The following is an 8,188-nucleotide window of genomic DNA, read 5'->3' as shown; positions in this document are numbered from 1 at the left end:
TGGATCTTGAGATGTGGGAGTGGGGGAGGTGAGGGATGATTCTGCATGGGAGGGGAAGCAGGGGTCAAGGTTTCAGGAAGAAAACCCCCTCATAGGCCGGGGAGCCATTCTAAGGTCAGCTTGCCAATAATACATCAATACGTGAATATAACTGTGAATCAAATCAAAGGGGTTAAAAAATTCAAATTTGAATGTCGGCTGGTTCTGTGACTGGAGTCGTATTCTTACTGTTCATGGAGGACACGGCAGCCTTGGAGATGGGTCTGTGGTGTCAGCAAAGCCACTTGGGTGCCTCAGGGCTCTGGGGCGCTGCCTTCCCGTGTCCCCTGGCTGTCTGTCCTTCCAGGGTGGATAAAAGAAAGCTCTCTTGCTGTCTGTCCCCCAGGTGTGGCTTCTCAGAAGGCATTCCAAACCCCAGACCCCAGCGGGACCCCTGGAGACCACTGGAGACTTCTGTGAGGCCAGTGTGAGGCCTTGGCCTCTTTGGCTGGATTTCAGACCCAACACCTCAGGTCCCACGGAGCCTGGCATGACCTTGTGGAGGGCTTGTTTATTAGCTGTTCTGTTAAAGTTCCATTCATTTATTTAAATAAACAGCCCCATCTAACTCAAGGCTCTCCCCGGGCAGCCTTAAATCAAAGGAAGCTTCTGTTATACTTTATTACTTTACTTCGCAAATTCGAATTAAAAGAAGGGGCAGCCAAAACCGACTCGCTTTATGGTTCAGCTGTAGCCACGTAGCAAGTTCAGCTAAAAGCCAGAGTCTGCACACCCCCACTCCCCAATCTGCCAGCTCTCCTCCTGCGAGCTCCCTTATTGTCAGAGCTGCATTCAGAAGGGCAGAGGAGAAGCCTGACATCGATTGAGAAGAACCGTCTTGAATGCATGTGGTGAGTTGGAGGGTGGTGAGGACTGCCCGGGGAAACACTGATCTGGAGACCCAGCTCCAGGCTCTGGGCTGCTGGACAGTCACCTTGCATCTCAAACCTTCACTTTCTTCTTTCGGCAGAATGTAGGGACAGGACAAGAAAATCCAGAAAATTCAGGTCCTGTTCGGTTCTGAAATCCCGTGCCTCTGTGATGACCCAGGACCACAGCACAGCTCGTGGTGGAAAGCCCCGATTGGGGAAGTTGCCACTTGGCATGCCAGTTTGGGGAGTGGGGAGATGTGGTTATTTAAAGGGTTGTAGGAAGAGACAGCATCCCATCCGGGCATTTCCAGCCCCAAATTAGTTAGTTTATTATAACTATATAGGCTGGAATGGAGAGAAGGGTGTCCGATTTGGGCGGAGCTAAAACAGACAGACTGCGTGTGTTTTAGGTTCGGAAGAGCAAAGTCAAGAGTGGAATGAAGGGCCATCCCCAGCTTTTTGGCTTGTTGGCCCCCAGAAAAGAAATATTAAAGAAGGAACAGTCTTTGGTGATTAAGATAATTAATTCATTTTAGGACATAGAAGGACTTCATCTTGATTTTAAGAGCTGAATAGACTCTTCAAGAACATTTTTAAATCCTTATTTAAATCCTTAATTGAGTACTTAAAGCAACATCTGTTCCTATTATAAAAATAATACACAGAGAAAATATTAAGAGACACAGAAAAGCACAAAAGAGAACAAATGGTCCATAATTCCACACATAGAGATAATTACTATTTGCAAGTTTTAGTGGTTGCCATGAATAGTGATTTATGCTATGGTTATGTGGTTATAGGTACACACACATATGCACATACATAATTTTTTTCCACTATTTGTAAACATTTTTAATGACATAGTTTTTATTGGCTATATTATTCATTTTGAAATGTTAGGTTGTTTCCAATTTTTTATATTAACAAAGACTGTATGAAAATCCTTATAGTTAAATCCTATGTCCAATTATATAAAAAATATAAATTATGAGAATCAATATTTCTAGTTAAAAATGAGGGAACATTTTTAAAGGTTAGATATATATTGCCAAAATACTTTTCAAAAGTTGGACCAATTTATGCCTGAAGAAATGCTATGCAGGTACATGCTTCCCCTATCCCCGTCAACATCAGGAAATCTTTTTCTTTTTCATGATTATCAGTCAAAATTGCTGAGATTTTTGAGTTACATAATACTTTAAAATGTATTTATTGGCCATGTATAATTCTTCTTTGCTAAATTGTCTATTCATGTTCTGTTTTCCATTTTAGATGTTTTCTTATATTTTATTGATTTTTTAGAGCTCTTTACATATTATGAGTTTAATCTTTTTTCCTGTCTTTCTATATTTTTTAAATTTTCATCTGGTTTATAGTATTTTTGTGACTTTTTTTAAATGGTCACATTGTATCATTCATCTTTTTGATTATGCCTTTACTCTTAGGAATGTATAAAATTATCTTTGTTCTAAATTTAAAGAGTTTTATTTATATGTTTGAGAGGGAGTGAGCACAAAAGCAAGAGAGATAGAGGGAGCACAGCCAGCTAGGAGGGGTAGATGGAGAAGGAGAAGCAGACTCCCCACTAAGCAGGGAGCCCAAGGCAAGACTCGATTCCAGGACCCTGGGATCACAACCTGAGACAAAGGCAGAGGCTTTAACCCACTGAGCTACCCATGTGCCCCTAAATGGCTTGTTTTGCTTAATATTATACTCTCTAGCTCCATTCATGTTGTTGTAAATGGCAAAATTTTATTCTTTTTTGTGGCTTAGTAATATTCCAGTGTGTATATGTGTGTGTGTGTGTGTGTGTGTGTGTGTGTGTGTATTTCTAATATTCCATATCCATTCAACAGTCAGTGGATACTTGGGCTTCTTCCATAGTTTGGCTATTGTAGATAATGCTGCAATAAACATAGGGGGTGCATGTATCCCTTTTTATTAATCTTTTTGTATTCTTTGGGTAAATACCTACTAGTGCAATTCCTGGATTGGAGGGTAGTTCAATGTTTAATTTTGGGAGAACCTCTATACTGTCTCCGCAGTGATAGCACCAGTTAAAAGATAAAATGATCAAAGTCAGGGGAGGGAGAAACAAACTAAGAAACAGACTTGTAACTATGGAGAACACACAGATGGTCACCAGAGGTGAGGTGGGTGGGGCGATATGGGAAATATTTTATGGTGATTCAAGCTTGAACTTGTCATGATGAGCACTGAGTAATGTATAGAATTGTTGAATCACTATTTTGTTCACCTGAAACTAATATAACACTCTTATGTTAACCACATGGGAATTAATTTTTTTTTAAATGAAGAAATTAACACTCGTTTGATTTCATACTTTGTACTGCCATCTCCTGAGTTTGGGTTGACAAGAGTATTGCAGTGATCAAAGGACTGACATTCTCTATGTCTAAATTACCCTATCTCTAATGCAGGTATAATGACAGCATCATAGAGTTACTATGGAAATTAAATGAAATAATCCATACACAGCATTTAGAACAGTACTTGGCACATGGTAAGTCCTCAGGAACACTGTCATAATAAGTAGGACCTAATGCATCCTTTGAAATTTTCAAATTATTATCATCACTTACCTCATGAAACTTTTCATTTAATAATGACTTTTACTACCTTATTTTTGGGATGATTTAGATGTTAGTTTCTACTTTACTGGTTTCAGTGCTTATCTTCTGCTCGTTCATGCAGTATTTCCCTAGGTGTAAACTATATTTTGATTCATGTATTCATTGATTGGAATATTTCAAGTAACTTCAGGCTACATGCATGTATTTTAGTTGTATTAAGTTTGCAAGAACGAGGGAAAAAAAGTCGTGACTTATACAAGTTTAAAGTTTACTTTTTCTCTCGTGTCTAGAGATGCTCTGAAAGTTCAGTGTCACAAAGTCGTCGGGTACCCCAACTCTGCCCACCATGTCATAGCATCTATTTCCGAGAAACAGAATGGCTGTTCCAACACCATCCATTTTGTCTCCATTGAGTCCAGCATGGAAGAGGAAAGCCCAGAGATTAACATGACCCCTCCCTCTAAGGAGAATTCCCAGAAATTGCATCTACAACATTGGCTTACAACCCATTGGCCAGGACTTAATTATGTGGTTACAATGCAAGAGAAGCTGTGAAAGAGAGTCTTCATTCCAAGTAGCCATGTGCTCAGCTAAACATTTATTTCTGAGAAAGAGGAGGATAAATATTGGAATCAACTAGCTGGGTCTTCTAAGCCTGCCTTTTGGCCACCCAAATATCCATCAACTATTTTCCCCACACATATGACATCCTCCTCTCCCACAGGAACATGGTCTCAAGTCCTGCCCACTTAGCGCATCCCACCCACCTTCCACAATTCCTAAATGATGCACAACTCTTACCCTCAGGTCTGGTATGGTTCCGCATGGACCAGGAATTTATTATTTCAACCACAGCTGTTCTGTCCTTCCCATACTAATCTATACCAAGGGAGAAGAAATGTGAAATTTTAAATAAAATAAAAACATATTTTTAGAGGAGAAAAAGTCATTGGTCAGTGACTACCATGTCTTCCCAATTCTCTCCCTCTCCTCAGTTGGATCTATGACAATGACCCAAGTCAGTAAGCAGGAAGAGTAAAGACCCTCCTTCTTGGCAGCAGGCAGGTTGCTTGGTGTCCCATGTCACAGCCTCAGTCTCTGCTCCTTGCTCATTTCCTCTGTTGTCCCACCTAGGGTGGATTTGGGGGATGTCTATTCTTGTGTTGGAGGGTTGGAAGTTGCTTAGGAGTTGAAAATTTCTGGCATTTGTAGCCAAGCTAGCAGTCTCTTTGGACACAATTCCTTCAACAACTTAGTAGAAATCCTGTCTACTTGCTCGCATTCAGCTCCATGTACAAGTAACCACGGCTAAAGATCTCGTCCCATAGATTTCCCCCCAGGTCTTTTACCTACCAGCCTCTGTGCTCTTCCCAGACCCCCTCTCAAGTTAAGGATGATGACCTTGAAGTGGTTTGAAACAGGCTTCAGGGTTAATCTTGGGTAAACTGCCCATTCCCTCCAGACTGGGATGTGTCATCTGGTAAAGAACTCTTAACAGAAGGTATTTCAGAAGGGATTTGGGGCCATTGTTTTATCTCTTATTAAGTTCAGATCCTCGGTTTACTCCTTAAAACTGCTTTCCTTTGGTTTCCAGTGGAAATTGCCTTGTTTTCATTCCCTCTAGCCTCTGGGTTCCCAAACTCTCAGTCAGCTTAGACTGAAGACCACAGACAGAAAACATTTCTCCTGGAGAGTCCCTAGAAGTTCCCTACGGCTCACAGCCCACCTAGTTGTGGGCCAAAGTTCATCTCCCTTGTGGGGAGGATAGCAAGAGGCAGCCAATACACCAACATCCTGACTGTTTCTCACCATTTCCTCCAATTTTTCCTCTACCCTTGGAGTGCACTATTCCCCCTCCCTTATTTTCATCTTGTTAGAATAGTGTCCAGGTCTCATATCTGTCCCTTTTCCACAACATCTTCCTCTCTGGTCTAAACCCGAGTGGATGGTCACCAGTTCAGAAGCTGGACAGCCACACCGGGCTTCGTTGTGCTTCAAACACTGCAATCCTGGTAGGGTCACCTCCTCTCTGCAGCTTTGCTTTTCTGCATCTTGCCACCTGCTGTGTGTAAGTGGTGGCCACTGCCCCGTCTAATAGAGGAGACTCCTCTATCCTGCCTCTGTTGCCTTGGCTGGCCCCTGGCTTCATGTCCAGGTATTCTGACTGCCAGGTCAACTGAATTCCACCTGGCTTCTTCCCAGGTGCTCCTACTGGGCATGTGGGAGACTGGAATGATAAGGTTTGGCTTATGGAGACCCTGCATTCTGAGCCACACAGAAGCTCTGCGATTTCACCCATCCCTACTGGCTGAAAAGAGTCCTCTAAATGAAGCATTCCATTTGAGCTTTTCAGTGTCCCTTCACTTCCAGCCTCCTCTGACCCAGAAGCAACAGGAATTATGAAGGGGCAGCAAAGTTTCCCTAGGAGTTTCTTACAAGGTCCAAACTGCCTTCTGAGGAAGATGAGCTACAGTTCTGCCCAGGCTGTCCTTCCACTATTTCTAGTTTATAATTTCACATTTCATTAGCATCCTCCCCTTGCCTGCGATGCTTTGAAAGACTTCTTTTCTGCTTTTAGGTCTCTTGGTTTAGTTCATTCAGAGCTGCAATGGTGGGAAGGGGAAGGAAGCTGGTCTCCCAGACTAAATGTGTTATTCGTGGTCAAGACAAGGAAGGTAAAGTACAGCAAGCCACCTCTCACATAAAACAAGAAGTACAGGCTATTCTGAAATGAATCCACAAAAACTTGGGTATGGCCTGGACTGTTTTCCAAGAACTCTGTGTGGATGGTGGCCATAACTAGACCTAAGAACTGGATAAGGACTGGGTAGCTGGGTAAGGGCTTTTGTTTTCATGAAAACACAGAGCAATTCTTCAAGAACAAATGGCCAGTGTGTGACAGAATAGAGACAGAAGGCCTGATTAATGGAATCTGGGGAAACCATGTCGCCATCTTGATGCCACCACCACCATTCTGTGATGTAGTCTGTGATGTACCCTGAAACACATGTCATGGAGGTAGCATATTCTCTTCCTTTATGAGTCAGCCTGGAATGTAAAATTAGAGGAACTTTGCACTGGGAAAAAAAAAAATCCCACTTGTCTCATTTCTTTCTTTCCTTATTAGAACCTTTCCTTTCACAGTTTTGATTAGTGCCTTTGCCCATTTGGAGAATATTTTATGATCAGGTTTAAGAGGAACCCATCCATGGCTGTTTGGCTGCCAGAAACTAAATAAATAAATACATAAAGAAAGAACAATATCCAGAGAAAGCCAATAAAAGAGCCTTTAAAACTTGTGTGTGTTTCTGCTGATCATGTCTTGAGGTTTCACTCTTTCCCCTCTTCTGTGGGGAGAAGGTGCTGGCAGGCTGGCTGGACTGCCAAACGCTGATGCAGAGTAGATCCAGGCTGGCTGCTGTCGACAATTCTTTGATGGGCCTCTTCTAGAAGGAAGATTGATGTGAGTCAGCAAAGTCCTCATTAAGTGAGTCACACCATTAATAAAAGGTGCAGATTGCAGAGTGGTGTTTATTTCAGTGTTGATAGAAACCAGGACACAGTGGCCTTGAATCAAAAATAACCTTGGGCCAGACACATTGAACTTAGATCAGACCTGCAATCCCAGGCATTCATTCCATCCAAAGGCAAACACACAACCAGATACAACATTCCCTTCTTGGTCCTGCAGATGGGTTGCTCCTCATCACCGGTTCCTGCCCCGAGCTTGACAGTTTACAGAGCCCATCCACTTAGGATGGCCTTGTCCCAACTCGAGTAAGCCTTACATAACGGTTAAGTGATGTGCTTAGGTTTCGGCCAGTCCTGGGTCAGCATCACGGCTCTGCTATTTTCAAGGATTGTGAACTGAGTTGATTCATTAACCTCTTTAAGTTTTGTTAAATAACTTGTAAGTACTCTTACTAGACTAATTCTCTCAACTTCCCCATTTGGGCCCAATGTCCTTAAATGCTCCAGCTTTATTAGTGAGGATGGTGGTCCCTCCACCATGGAGCATGAAGATACACTAGGTAATTTAAATACTGAAATCATCTCAATGAGGGGCACATAAGAAAAGCTCAAGATATTGCCCTGAGATTTGGGGACTGTAGACATTATGCCAATTACTGAAAAAGGAAACTGGAGTTGAGAAAGTTTGTCTAAGATTGTAGAGGTTGAACCCAATGGTGTCACAAGCTGAAACAAGTTCTTCTGACATCAGAGTGAGGATTCTTTCAAAGCCACCCATAGCACAGGTCTATGAAGGATGGGCATATTTTCTCTTGCCTTGCTTACTCTCCAGGAAATGAAATTGTCTCATACTTTCTCCTGATTCTTATTGGTTTACTGTTTTATCTTTATTCACTTTGGTGTAAATGTCAGAGGCTGGGGCTACCCTCGCAAGTAAGACACGTGCTTCCTACCTAACAGTTGTTATGGTCAAGTAACAAGGTCACTGTAATTTAGTGTGTTGGGTAATACAGGTGCCTTACAGGTGGCATCTCACCTGTGTTGGCTGGGGAGTGGGGCAAAGAAGGTGATCAAAGAAGGTCTGGCATTTAGTAGGTGGTCCGATAAATATTTATAAACTAGCTGCTTACTTCTCCTGAGGAAGATGGGATTGAGCTGAGATCTGAGGGACAGTAAGTGTCAGCCAACTGAATTCGATTCAGGCAAGCATGA

The 8,188-nt window shown here is 42.4% G+C and overlaps 1 long non-coding RNA gene across 1 annotated transcript; it reads left to right on the top strand.

The window, feature by feature from the left end:
- Window positions 1-706: 706 nt before the first annotated feature.
- LOC123393451 lies at window positions 707-6,140 on the top strand. Its single transcript, XR_006608231.1, has 3 exons — window positions 707-890; window positions 3,353-3,435; window positions 3,796-6,140. It is a non-coding gene; the product is annotated as an uncharacterized LOC123393451 (long non-coding RNA).
- The last annotated feature ends 2,048 nt before the right edge of the window (window positions 6,141-8,188 follow it).

This window comes from Mustela putorius, unplaced genomic scaffold (assembly GCF_011764305.1).
Source record: "Mustela putorius furo isolate JIRA1106 unplaced genomic scaffold, ASM1176430v1.1 tig00000867_pilon_pilon_pilon, whole genome shotgun sequence".
Lineage (NCBI taxonomy): Eukaryota > Metazoa > Chordata > Mammalia > Carnivora > Mustelidae > Mustela > Mustela putorius.
Note: the sequence above shows the minus strand (reverse complement) of the source record. Positions and strands in the feature narration are given on the sequence as shown.